Source organism: Halichoerus grypus, chromosome 9 (genome assembly GCF_964656455.1).
Source record: "Halichoerus grypus chromosome 9, mHalGry1.hap1.1, whole genome shotgun sequence".
NCBI classification, from domain to species: domain Eukaryota; kingdom Metazoa; phylum Chordata; class Mammalia; order Carnivora; family Phocidae; genus Halichoerus; species Halichoerus grypus.
The window spans coordinates 133423414-133436637 of NC_135720.1; the positions used below are offsets into that span (position 1 = coordinate 133423414).

General features: G+C 42.5%; 1 long non-coding RNA gene across 1 annotated transcript; it reads right to left on the bottom strand.

Annotated features, from left to right (window-relative positions):
- Window positions 1–11962: 11962 nt before the first annotated feature.
- On the bottom strand, window positions 11963–13199 carry LOC118549545 (uncharacterized). The gene is made up of 2 exons (XR_004924137.2): window positions 12565–13199; window positions 11963–12459 (listed from the first exon to the last, which is right to left on the bottom strand). It is a non-coding gene; the product is annotated as an uncharacterized LOC118549545 (long non-coding RNA).
- Window positions 13200–13224: the final 25 nt, after the last annotated feature.

Sequence of the window (13224 nt, forward strand, 5' to 3'; positions counted from 1 at the left end):
GACAAAATGTTTAAAAGTTTGAGGATGTGTGTTCATTAAGATGACAAATCTAAATGAGCTTAGTCAGAAAATTAAATTAGTATGCTGGGCCAAATTTTCAGTATTCCACTGTTATACAAAGATGCCATTTCAGATTGCATGCCATAGAGGATATGGTGCCATGCCAAAAATATTTGAAAATATTGTCATTGGGAAAGTGGAAGATAATTATACATATCTACCAAATTATTACAACTGAAGTGACTTGCTATAGTTTTGGGATTATTAATATGTTTCTTCAATGTTATTGTAGAGACAATTTAATATTTTTGTTTGTATGAACTTTTTTACTTTAATGTGGAAAAAGAAATGCAGAAATAATCCTAATTTACATTCCCATGCAATTGCTGCACAGATTTTTAAGATAAGTAATAAATTTAATAATTCATTTAAAGGAGAGAAGGAAATATCAGGCATTATCTGAATGTTTTATGCAATTATTGTAACTAACACTTAATACTTTGTATGTGTCAAGTTCATGCTTACAAATATGTAACTTTGGTATCCCTGGAGTCTGCATTGATAGTTTTATTTTTTCCATTAAAAATAATTACATTAACCTGGTATACATTGCCATAATCAAGGTATTAAGCTTAGCAGTAAGTCATGTTGATGTCTTTTTTTTTATTATTATGTTACGTTAGTCACCATAAATACATCATGAGTTTTTGATGTAGTGATCCACGATTCATTGTTTTCATATGGGGGGATGGGTTAGTCCGGTGATGGGTATTAAGGAGGGCACGTACTGCATGGAGCACTGGGTGTTATATGAAAACATGCTGATGTTTTGTATCTCCTGATAAGATGTGATGAGAATGGTACTTTACCTCTGTGCATCTGACAAACTCACACTGAAGGACATTCGACAAAGTACCCAACCAGTACTCTTCAAAACTGTCAAGGTCATGAAAAGTAAAGGGAGTCAGAAAAACCATCACAGATCAGGGGAGACTCGGGATACATGACAACTAAATGTAATGTGGCATCGTGAAGGGGATCCTGGCAGAGAAAAAGAACACTAGTGGAAAAAACTGGTGAAACTTAACAACAACAAAAAAATGTCTATTGCTTCATTAATAGAAATGTATCAATGTCAGTTTCTCAGTTTTGACAAATGTACTAATTTCCCCTATGGGGAAATGAGTAAAGGGTATATGGAAACTCTCTGTACTATCTTTGCAAATTATCCTAAAATAATTTGAACATCTATTAACTCAAAAAGTACTTAATGCACCCCTACTATTTGTCGAATAGTTCTGAAAGGACTAATTGAGCCTGCTGAATACATTACGAAACAATGAGAACTCAGATTATATTAGCCCAGATGACATCCCATTCTCTACATTCTAGACCAGAGGAGAAAAATTTTCGCAAGCTTTGGTTGGAGGTGAAGGAAACCAGATAATGAAACTACAGATGTAAAATAACAATCAGTAATGATTCTATTCACTAAGGGTTTTAAAGAATATCAACTATTCAGAGTTGGATTGATGGCCCAGGAAATAACCTCTGATTGAGGGGAAAAAGGCCATGCTATTAGATTCTTTTTCACAAGGAGAGGGGAAAGTCGGTTTTTTTAAACCACACATAAAGATCACAAAGATAAAATGCTTTGCTTCCTCACATTTGTATAACTTTAGATTGTATGTCAGCTCACCCTTTAGAAAGCCTAGATAATGTACAATTTAAGTCACAATCAGGAAGGTGGAGAGGAAAAAAGAATGATATCCTTTTACTGAAATAAAAGGATAAAATAGAAGAAGAAAATTCTGGGACTGGCATAATTTTAAAGAATTATAGCATTTGAGAACTCTGCATTTAGTCTGAAGATCAGTATTGCTAGTTCAAAGAAACCATTTAGCCTAGTTCCATTTTGCTATAGGTCCTTTTCTGTTTGTTTTAAAGTTAAAAGTCTAGCTAAGCACCCCCCCCCCCCCCGCCATGAAACTGCCAGCATAACAGTTTAGGGATTTTTTTTTACTAATTAAATAGTAAAAACAAAATGCCACGTAGAAATAGTGCTGATAGAGAACAATAGTCCATGTTTGATCGTCTAGACTTATCTAGATTGAGTTATAGTCTCTACACATGGTCTAGAAGTGTTTTTTTGCTCTTCAGCTCTCATGCTGCCTACTTGGCTTACATGAGTAGCCATAACTTTGCTGAGTAAACTGTGGTCTTCATGGAGGAAAGCTTGGACAGAACTCCTTTCCAAGAGCCCAGGGCAGAAGTGCATTTAGGACAGATGCACCCTGTTCAATAAAATGATAAATCGAAGTCAGTAACAACAAATGTAGTCCAAATTCAAAGTTTTCTCACATATTAATAAAAAACAAAAAGAAAAACATAAATGTGAAACCAGCAGGGTTTAAGGGAAGGGAAGAGAGAGTGAGATCAGAGATTGTGGTTTACCTATCCACCGCTAGGAAGATGGGCACGAAGATCCCTGATGTCTAGAGAGATTTGCTCTGCCCTGGAGTAACCCCATTCTTGAAAAGAATCTGGTGTTGGGTGCTCACCCCACTCTGTCAGCAGGCCAGAAGCTGGCTGTGATGAAATGTAAGGAGACTTGGGACTTTGGCCTTGGTTAGGAAAGCAATTAGGGCTCCATTGGTGAATTCTACCAGTTAGGGAAGAATTAATACCATTTCTATATAAACTCTTCCAGAGAACACAAGAGAAGAGAACACTACCCAACTCATTCTATGAGGCCAGCATTATCCTGATACCAAAACCAGACAAAGATATTACAAAGAAAAGAGAACTATAGACCAATATTCCTGATGAGCATAGGTACAAAAATCTTTTGCATAACCTTGTAAAATCAAATCCAGCAATATGGAAAAGGAAATTAGGTCTGCTTGTATTTCCTTTAACATTTAAAAAAAAAAATTTTTTTTTTTTTTGGTAATTTGTTTCAAACATCAAAACAAGTCTTCTTCATGCCTTGTACAATGTTATATAATTCTTTCTTCTGAAAGGAAAAAGTTTCACTTTTCCTTTGTGCGAGCCAGCCAAGGAGACAGCAGAGCTTCCTTCAAAGGCCATTGATACTTTTTTTTTTAAGATTTTATTTATTGATTTGTCAGAGAGAGCACAAGCAGGGGGAGCGGCAGGCAGAGGGAGAAGCGGTCTCCCCGCTGAGCAAGGAGCCCGATGTGCAAGGACCCTGGGATCGTGACCTGGGCCGAAGGCAGCTGCTTCACCGACTGAGCCACCCGGGTGTACCCGGGCGTCCCGGGCATTGATACTTCCATGGTGATCAGACTTAGCAGAAGGAACCCTCCATTCTCTATGATTCTTAAAGAGAATGTGCACATGGCCTCTGATATCATTGCAGAGCACGTTTTTTGTAATTTTACATTATTTTATTTCATTATGTTATGTCCTGTAATCCTCCAAACTTTAAGAAACAGAAAATTAAGTGTATCTCCTACAGTACGTCAAGGAAAAGATGTCTGCTTTATATTTTTTTTTTTAATTTTTTTTTTTTTTTTTTAAGATTTTATTTATTTGCGAGAGAGAGAATGAGAGACAGAGAGCATGAGAGGGAGGGGGGTCAGAGGGAGAAGCAGACTCCCTGCCGAGCAGGGAGCCCGATGTGGGACTCGATCCCGGGACTCCAGGATCATGACCTGAGCCGAAGGCAGTCGCTTAACCAACTGAGCCACCCAGGCGCCCCTGTCTGCTTTATATTTTGATAGTGCTTTCATGTAATTTATCTCATTTAAATCTTTTAACAACCCAGGGTCAACAGGGACAGATAGTACTCTGTTTCACCGTCTGAAAACCGAGCCTCGGGGTGTGACATCTTGCATGGTCAGCACTAAAATCCACCCGAGTGCACCTTGCTAGCCCATCAAGCTGAAGGTTGGCAATCTTCACTGACCATGCTTTCTTTTTGAAAGGGGGCGGGTGTTGCATGAAAGACTCTAAGTGAGACCTTCTAGCAGAATGACCTTACTGTCGAGGAATAAAAACTATTGCATGCTAGATTACCAGCAACCTACTGTTTCACTTTGCTCGTAAGCCCTTAGAGAAAGCATCTTTTTTTTCTCTTCAAAAATATTGAAGATGTTGCCAATGCAAGACACACTTGGTGTGTATATATATAATGACACATCCTTTTCCACGAAAATCTCTTTGGCATGAGACAGGCTTCCTGCCTTTGTATCTGAAACTACATGTCGGGTGTTAGAGGAATAACCCCGAAAAGGTCCTGCCTTAATATTTGTCCTGGGGCACTGAGATGATATTATTATAATTAACAAGGTTCAAAGGATTTTCAGGTAATTAGAATGTACGGTATTTTAAAAAATAAGAAACCTGAGTTCGGTAGAGCTTAAAGACTAGAAGAACTCCCTGCCACTTTTCCAGAAACCTACTTGTCCAAGTACAAGTACCGGTCAGGCATTATTTGGGGAAATAACCTGAATACTTAATTAGTACCTTGAATTGACAGATCAGGTAGAATGATATTAATATTTATCCTCTGAAGTACAAGTAGTGGAGTTTCAGTCTGTTCTTGGTGGAAGCCCATATCAAAGTTTTATTTCTTTGGTTAGTTTAAAATACTTCATTAATATTTTAAGTAATGCTGAGGAACTACGACACTTGACTGTTTTTAAGTATGATTTTTAGATAACAAAAGCAATGGCCACTCATTCAAATAAAGTTCTAAAATAAAGAAAAATAGGTAGCTCTTTGCTGTCCTAATTGCTTTTATAGATTCCTGCCCATCAAAACAATCACAGCCAACATTTTGGGATATTTCCTTCCAGGTTATGTTCCTGCATAGATTTGGTGTGTGTTTTACATTCAAGCAATATTATTGCACTATTGGTCCTTCACCTTGGATGGGCAATGAAGGAAGGAGGGAGAGGTGGAGCTATACGCTGTCCTCCTAAAGATTCTGCCAGCTCCATTGGCAACTTGGGCACATTCCGCCTGCTCTCTCTTCTCTTCTTATGTTACTTTGATGAATACGGAGGATGCTGAGCCCACAGGCGCTGTTCACTCTCAGAGGCTAGTAGGAGGTCTTTGTCTTTGTGCATTACAGAGACAAAGGCTGAAAGCACCTTGAAGGTAAGCACCTGAGAGTCAGCCCCAGTTGAGGTTTTTTAAAACCGTCTACACAGGAACTTGCCTCCTCTGGGCCACTGATGCTGGTAGACTTTGCCTGCTTCTTAGGCAGACGTGACACTTCGCTTCCCATGACCACAATGAGGGGAAGGAGAGCTGAAAACTGGAACACAGGCAGATTGCTGAGAGGCAGCAAAGCATTACTATCAGCTGGGCCCTAGTCTCTTCAGAGGAAGGGTAAAAGGTTCCTGAGATGAGTATGCAGGCCACGGGATCCGGAGAGTCCCAGGGATGAGGGAAGCAACGGTGAGCAATGAACTCTTTCTCTAGTTGGATTTCTTTTATTTTTTATTTTTTTAACTTTTTAAAGATTTTATTTATTTATTTCTTAACATGTTTAAGATGGTCTTGTTAATATTACATAAATATTGCAAGGCACCACTGTAAATACTTAGAATAGTTTTGTGTTTTTTTTTTTAATTTTTTTATTGTTATGTTAATCCCCATACATTACATCATTAGTTTTAGATATAGTGTTCCATGATTCATTGTTTGTGCATAACACCCAGTGCTCCATGCAGAACGTGCCCTCCTCAATACCCATCACCAGGCTAACCCATCCTCCCACCCCCCTCCCCTCTAGAACCCTCAGTTCATTTTTCAGAGTCCATCGTCTCTCATGGTTCGTCAAAACACAGTAATTTTTAACAATGGAGGTAATTCAGACTCCGTGCAATGTCACTAGTCTGCCTAATGCCCCAGTTTTCCCTTCCCTCTTTTTTTCCTTCCCTCTTTTTTTTCCAACTTTTTCATTCCCTCTGCCCCCTGCTGTGGCAAAGACTTTTGCACTGGCGACTTCCTTTTCCAGGAAGGCTTTCCCCACAAACATTCATCCACAGGACTCCACCTCACCATCCTTTGCACTTTTTTAAAAGTAATCTTTGCACTCAGCGTGGGGCTCCAACTCACGACCCCAAGATCAAGAGTCACACCCTCTATGGACTGAGCCAGCCAGGCGCCCCTTGCATTCTTTGAGTCTTGCTTCTGTAACTTCCTCCATGAGCCTTCCATGGCCAGTCTATCCCAAACTGCAAATCATACCCCACCCTTAGCCCCGCTGCTTCCTGTCCTTGCTTTGGTTTTTTGTTTAGCATTTACGATTTACTTGCTTATCCTGTTTATGGTCTGTTTCCTTTCCTGGAATGTAAGTTTCACGAGGCAGCTTTGTTCTTTGCTCTATCACCAATGCCTGGCATATCATTCATTTGTCAAATAAATAAGTGAATGCTAAAGACCAAATAAAGGTTCATAGCAATGAGTAATAATAATAATAATAATAATAATAATAATAATAATAGCAATGAGCAAATTTATGAACTGTGCACTGCCAAAGCTATCAGTTATAAGTATTTTGTTTGCTGATTTATTTATCTTTACTCTTTTACTGCTTTTAGTTCGGACAAATACAAGACAATGTTCAATTTCACAGTAGTGAATTCCATAGAAGACCTGCGGCTCAATTTATATCCTCTAAACATGTGCTAAAAAGAATTGTACTTTAGCTAACAAGTTACTATATTGCTCAGTGAAAATAAGAACCAAACCTCCATTGATGAGCTCTTTGCCCAGGTCAATGTTAATAGACATGTATTTGAATTTACTCATTATATGAAAATGGATCAAGATGTGAAATGTGTGTGGGCAATAGATAGAACACTGCCCTTCTGAATGCTATGGACTAAATAGTGTCCCCCCAAATTTCCTATGTTGAAGCCCTAGCCCTCCGTGTGATGGTATTTGGAGGTGGGGCCTTGGGAAGTGATTAGATTTACAGGAGGTCAGGAGGGTGGGGCCCTCATGATGGGATTAGTGCTGTTATGAGAGGCGACATCAGAGAGCTTGCTTCTCTCTCCACCACAGGAAGAGAGCAAACCAGGAACCATGCCGGCACCTTGATCTTGGACTTCCTAGCCTCCCGAACTGCGAGGGAATACGTTTCTGTTGCTTAAACCACCCAGTCTATGGTGTGTTGCTATGGCAGCCTGAGCAGACTAAGACACTGAACAAAATTACAAACCATACCCTCCAAGATGAGAAATAAGAAGTAAACATCCCACATAGTGTGGGGAGCTGGACTTCTTGCCTTTCTCTAGAATTCTCTCTTGTGATTACTAGTATTGCTTCCACACTGGCCCCAGGGGTGTTCTACTTTAGAACTCAGACCCAAGGGAGGTCCTGAGGCCATTTTCACCATAATCTATGCAAAGCTAACACTGGGCTGGGCTGTTTGGGCAAGTTTTACAAATGAGTAAGAGATAACCGAGGGTGACTCCACAAAATCTAGGTAGATCAGCTCAAGACCTGGTTTGCTCTCTGGGCTCCGTAGTACCCATGTAGACCTAGCTCTTGGTGGACACCAAGCGTCACACCAACCACCGAGGAGCACCTGCTCAGACGCCTCTTCCCCCAGAAGTCTGGACCAGAGGGAGGGCAGGATCTCCTGCTGTGCCAATCTGGGAAATGCTCACAACACCCACCTAATTACTGCTGTGTTCCTGGGCTCCAGCACTGAAATGTGCGTTGTGGAGGGAAATGTAGGGCTAGGATCCGAGGTCTAGATCCCTCATGGGTGAGCCAAGACTTCCTCCCTTCCCCCTGGGACGCCATGGCTTCCTGTTCAGTTCTCCCAGGAATTCTGAACACAGGAAAGAGGAGAAAGCGATTGCTGGAGTGTGCTGGTTACTTATAGCCCCTGAGAGACTGCCAGGGTGGAATTAGACTTGTTTTCAAGTCATTTTTACACAATCACAATCTCTGAGGACACTGCCAGAACAAAATATTGAATAACTGAAAAGGGAGTAAGATTTGCATATCAAGTGATATAAACAACACAAATGTCAGCAACAATAAATGAGCTGGGAGGAGATGGGGTAATTGAAGTTTAGCGAGAAGTTGCCTCTTTCCAAAGCACTCATAGTTTTCATTATGTTGTTTTCAATATTGTTTAGTAGAAATGTCTGTTTCCTCCAACAGATGTAGCTGATTTTCATGCACTTTGGGGATTTCTATAGCATTTTTTTAACGTTCTATTTATTTATTTGACAGAGAAAGAGAAAGAGCACGAGCTGGGGGAGGGGCAGAGGGAGAGGGAGAAAGAGAGAATCCCAAGCACACTCCCGACTGAGCGCAGAGCCGGAGTCGGGCTTGATCTCACGACCTTGAGATCATGACCTGAGCCAAAATCAAAGAGTCAGATGCTTAACCAACTGAACCACTCAGGCGCCCCTTCTATAGCACTTCTAACAGATGTCACTTTTTCTCTGGAAATTTGGTATGCCCTAATGTGCCACTGATCTTGGGAATGGCCACCCCCACAAAATTCTGAGTCACATCCACGCACACAATACATCTTTTGCAGCAAGGCATGCTCAGACAAGGGAGGGACAGAGGAGAGGTGTCATTACGGATCCGCTGGTTAGAACACCACCAGTTAGGATAGCTTTGTGAGTTTGAGCCTCAGGCCACTTGGGCCTGTTCTGTGTTTCATGGCTCCCAACTTCATGCCCAGCATCCACCCAGCCTCCTTCAAGGTCAAAATGATGGTGAACCCTGTTGTGGGTGGATCAGCACCTGCATATGGCCAGACTTGAGAAGCAAGTATAAGAGTACATGCCTAATTCTTGACCATCCCATCAATGAAAGCGAGGCATCAAAATATTAAACGAAACCTTTCTGTTGTTACACAAAATGTACCAAGTCAGAAGTGATTTCCCAGCTCTGAGCATCTCTCAACTAAATGATCCATGCCCAAGACGTATAAGCATTACCACAAAATGTGACATTGCAGGGCATGCTAGCTGTGAGAAGGAAAGCAAATACAGGAAGGAGTAGTATTCCAGAAAACAAGACAGCTAAGAAACATTAATAATTGGAACTTTTTCACAAAGGCTTTTCTTTCTGTTTATGATTTTCCTAATGTTCGTAACATTAGCTGTAGATTGGGAACTCCCCACCCCAAGCGTCTCGTGCTCTCTGGATATGTCTCCAGAAGTTCATGGGCAGTATTTGATGATATCACAAGATTTATAGCACATTGCATGCACTGTATGAAAGTAAAACATCACCACTAACAGGAAAATGCCTGACAAAGTTACAGGTACTTCGTGGCTTTTCTGTCTTTTCTGAGTAGTCCACCATGAGCACGAAGTACTCTCACCACAAAATAAAATCATGTAAACTGCCCATTAACGAAGATGAAACCATTTTAGATGTTCCAGGGTTTGTGAGACAGGGCGTTGCCTCTTCTCCATCTCTTCCTCTGCTCCTCAAACCAGCAGTTTGGGAAACGAGACCCTGACACTGCTTTGATGGGAGGCCAGGATCAAATTAAACCACTCCTGGTTTTACAAGTCTAATATGTCCAATGAGAGCTCTCAGCTCACTCAACACATTCTAACCCACTTGTGCTCAGTGAAGCATTGCTTATGAGAATCATCAGCTTGAATAATGTGTGGAAGCAAAAGGATGGTTTTTTAGGCAGCCACAGAATTTTCTTCCCTCCCTGCTCCACAAATGAAGAGGTAAAGAGAAGGGCTTTTCCTTTGACCCAGGGCAGGGTGTCTGCAAGGGCGTGGGCAGGGTTGAGAGAGATTTGAGCAAGGACAGGTATCCAGCTGGCCAGATCAGACCTCGCACCCAACCAGAAGAAAAATTTTGCAGCCAGTCAACCATCACATCACATCCTTCCAATATTACCTAGTGTTCAGTCTTGAGGCCTAGTCGAGGAAACAGAAAAACTGTAGCGCTTTGCGTGTGTTCGAATGGCCAGGGCTCTGCTGGCTTAGCCCACTCTACCCCTTAGTTATGGTTTCTATTTTAAAATTCCACCTTTGGGGCGCCTGCATGGCTCAGTCAGTTAAGCGTCTGCCTTCGGCTCAGGTCACGATCCCAGGGTCCTGGGTTCGAGTCCTGCATCGGGCTCCCTGCTCAGCGGGAATCTGCTTCTCTCTCTCCCTCTGCCTGATGCTCTGCCTGCTTGTGTGCTCTCTGTCAAATAAATAAATAAAATCTTTAAAAATAAATAAGTAAAATTCTACCTTTGTGCAGCTGATCCTTCTACTTTGCTGGTTTATGTTAATATTTAAAGGGGGATAGCTAGTTGTCAGCAAAAGAAGGCAGACACACATAAAATGCAGCACCTCTCTGGTTAATTCAGAACTGCATCAGTCACAGCTCTGTATCCTATACAGTTACCACCCCCAGGCCGGGGTGTTCAGAGTCTCTGATTTTGCAGTTAGACCCAGCTGGGGCTTGAAACTGGCTCCAGACGTTTAGTAGCATTACCAGATGGTGGAATCCTCTTAGGAAGTAATTCTGTGGGCTTTCTATTCCCTAACCAGGTCTTTGAACATAATGTGTTTCTCACCCCCAGCAAACTCAGCTTTCTCATTCCCTAACTAACCAGTCTCTATCTCTACTTTAGGAAGAAATTAGGAGAGAAAGAAAGGGACCAGAGAGAGAGAAGACAGAAGGAGGGAGGGAGGGAGAGAGAGAGAGAGAGAGAAATTATGGTCTCATATTTTCCATATATGCTAGTAGAAGCCAATATTATTTTTCTTCTCAGTCAACAGGATTTCTCCCACCTCCTCAAGTGCCATTTTCATGTTTTTAGCTTTGTTTTGTTTTGTTTTAAGAAACCCATCTCCTCAGGGCACCTGGGTGGCTCAATCGTTAAGCATCTGCCTTTGGCTCGGGTCATGATCCCAGGGTCCTGGGATCCGGCCCCACGTCAGGCTCCCTACTCAGTGGGGAGTCTGTTCTCCCACTGCCCTCCACCCCCCCATTCTCTCTCTCTCTCTCTCTCTCTCTCTCATAAATCTTTTTAAAAAAATCCATCTCCTCCTCAGGCTTATCCGGTGATTCTTTTTTATTTATTTTTTTATTGAAGTATAATTAGCATACAGTGTTATATTAGTTTCAGGAGTACAATACAATGATTCAACAATTCTATACATAACTCAGTGCTCATCACGATAAATGTGCTCTTAATCCCCTTTATCTATGTCACCCATCCCTCCACCCACCTTCCTGGTGATTCTTTTTTTTTTTTTTTTAAAGATTTTATTTATTTATTTGACAGAGAGAAACACAGCGAGAGAGGGACCACAAGCAGGGGGAGTGGGAGGGGAAGAAGCAGGCTTCCCGTGGAGCAGGGAGCCTGATGCGGGGCACGATCCTAGAACCCTGGGATCATGACCTGAGCCGAAGGCAGACGCTTAACGACTGAGCCACCCAGGCGCCCCCTTCCTGGTGATTCTTAATTTCAAAAACAATTGAAATCTTTCCCAACCATCCCATAGCAGGAGCATAATCTGGGTTTGGCTTAGACATACCCCTGCCAAAACCAAAAATATAAGTTATTTTTAAAGTGGTTTCTCAACAAAACAAGCGTTTGGTTTTGGTCGTGACTTGTTTTGTCTTTTTCATTTTTTTTTTTTCGGTCACCCAGTATTTCTCCCTTTCTATTCATTTCCATGCCTTGTCCCCATTGATTTTACGAGCTTCCAAAAGTTGTGCACTCGATTCCCTTTTGCTTAAGTTAGCCAACTTTTGGTTTGCTGGCTTTGGGTTAGCCAGCTTAGTTGTTCATAAACAAAAATATTAACCAATACACCTGGGCCGCATCTTGGCCCTCACCTCTTCTTCCTGTCCTAAAGTTGCTAGTGCTTAAGCATAGATTAGATAACAGTGGTCCAAATATCGTCTCCCAGATAAATGTCTCAATCAGTAAACTGGATTTAAGGGAATGGGGAACAGGAGTTGATATGAGAGGAGAATATTTCAGCAGTACAATATCATGAAGTGTATTTATTTGTAAGACACAAAGAAAGCTGTGAGTGCACAAGTCCGCCTGCGACACTGGAGGTAAGGACTTTGAGTACTTAGAATTTTGCCCATAGTTGGCTTTAGCGAGAAAGACTGTGATAGTATCCTTCCTTGTAGCCTTCTGCTCCGATGCCCTTCCTATTTCTTCAGCAATAAAAGCCACCGGGACGGAGATCATTGAGATTCAGGAAAAGGGGTAAGAACAAGACGCCACTGGCAGACAGTAGCCGAGCTGACATTATAGATCTCCTTGCAAATACCGGGTCACTCAAATGCTTTCATGAGCATATCTCTGCTGCTCTTCCCAGCAATACTGGGGGGGGGAGGGAGCGGATGAGGAGCAGAGCAGATACTGTGGTTTTCATTTTACTGTTGAAAACACTTAACTTCAGAGAGAAGAAGTAGGTTTTCCAAGGGTCCCAGGCTGAAACCCACATCTTCTCGTTTCTCCTATAAAGAAACCAAAGAGGTAGGTTAATTAATGTATTGGCAAAAAGGAACAAGTAGTAAATGAGTGAAGAGTAGTAGGCCTTGAATTATTAATAGCTACTACACCTCTTAGGTTCCGAGATTAAGTCCCTAACCTTCAAGATGAGGAATAACATCTGGTTGCCTGAGAGAAGGGACTGGAAGCACAGCACGGGCTCAATTAACGTTTAATGAATGAATAACCCACGAGACAGGATGCACTACCCAAGAGAGGGCCTTAGAGCCCCGTAAGGTGTTCTGATTCCGCACGGCCAGTAAACAGAAGCCTCTGGAGAGGATTTAGACAGAAGCACTAGCTCAAGCTCCCCGGCTCAGGGGTCACCTGCAAAAACTTTTATACTCAGATTTTGTTTTTCAGCTGACGAGGTCTAAAAGGAGGAACAGCCGTTCCGCCTTCCGACAACCCACTGCGGCAAACCCCGGGGAAAAGAGTTTGCTTTGGGCTTGGGGGGGCTCTCTTCCCTTTTTGTGTGCACCTCTCCCGAAAAGCGTTCTCGGAGCGATCCAAGGCTTCTGGAGAACGGCAGGCTGCTCGGGGGCGTTGACTCCCTGTCAATTCCAGCCCGACAGAGAGGCGCCCCCGCCTCGGAGCCCCCGGCGGTCGCCCGCTCGGAGCAGCGTCGCCCAGCGGGCAGAGGCGGCCGGCGCGGCCCGGAGCCTCCCTCCTCCCGCAGCCCTCGGCGTCCGCAGGCTGCCACCTCCTGGGGCGGCCGGGCCGCGGCCGAG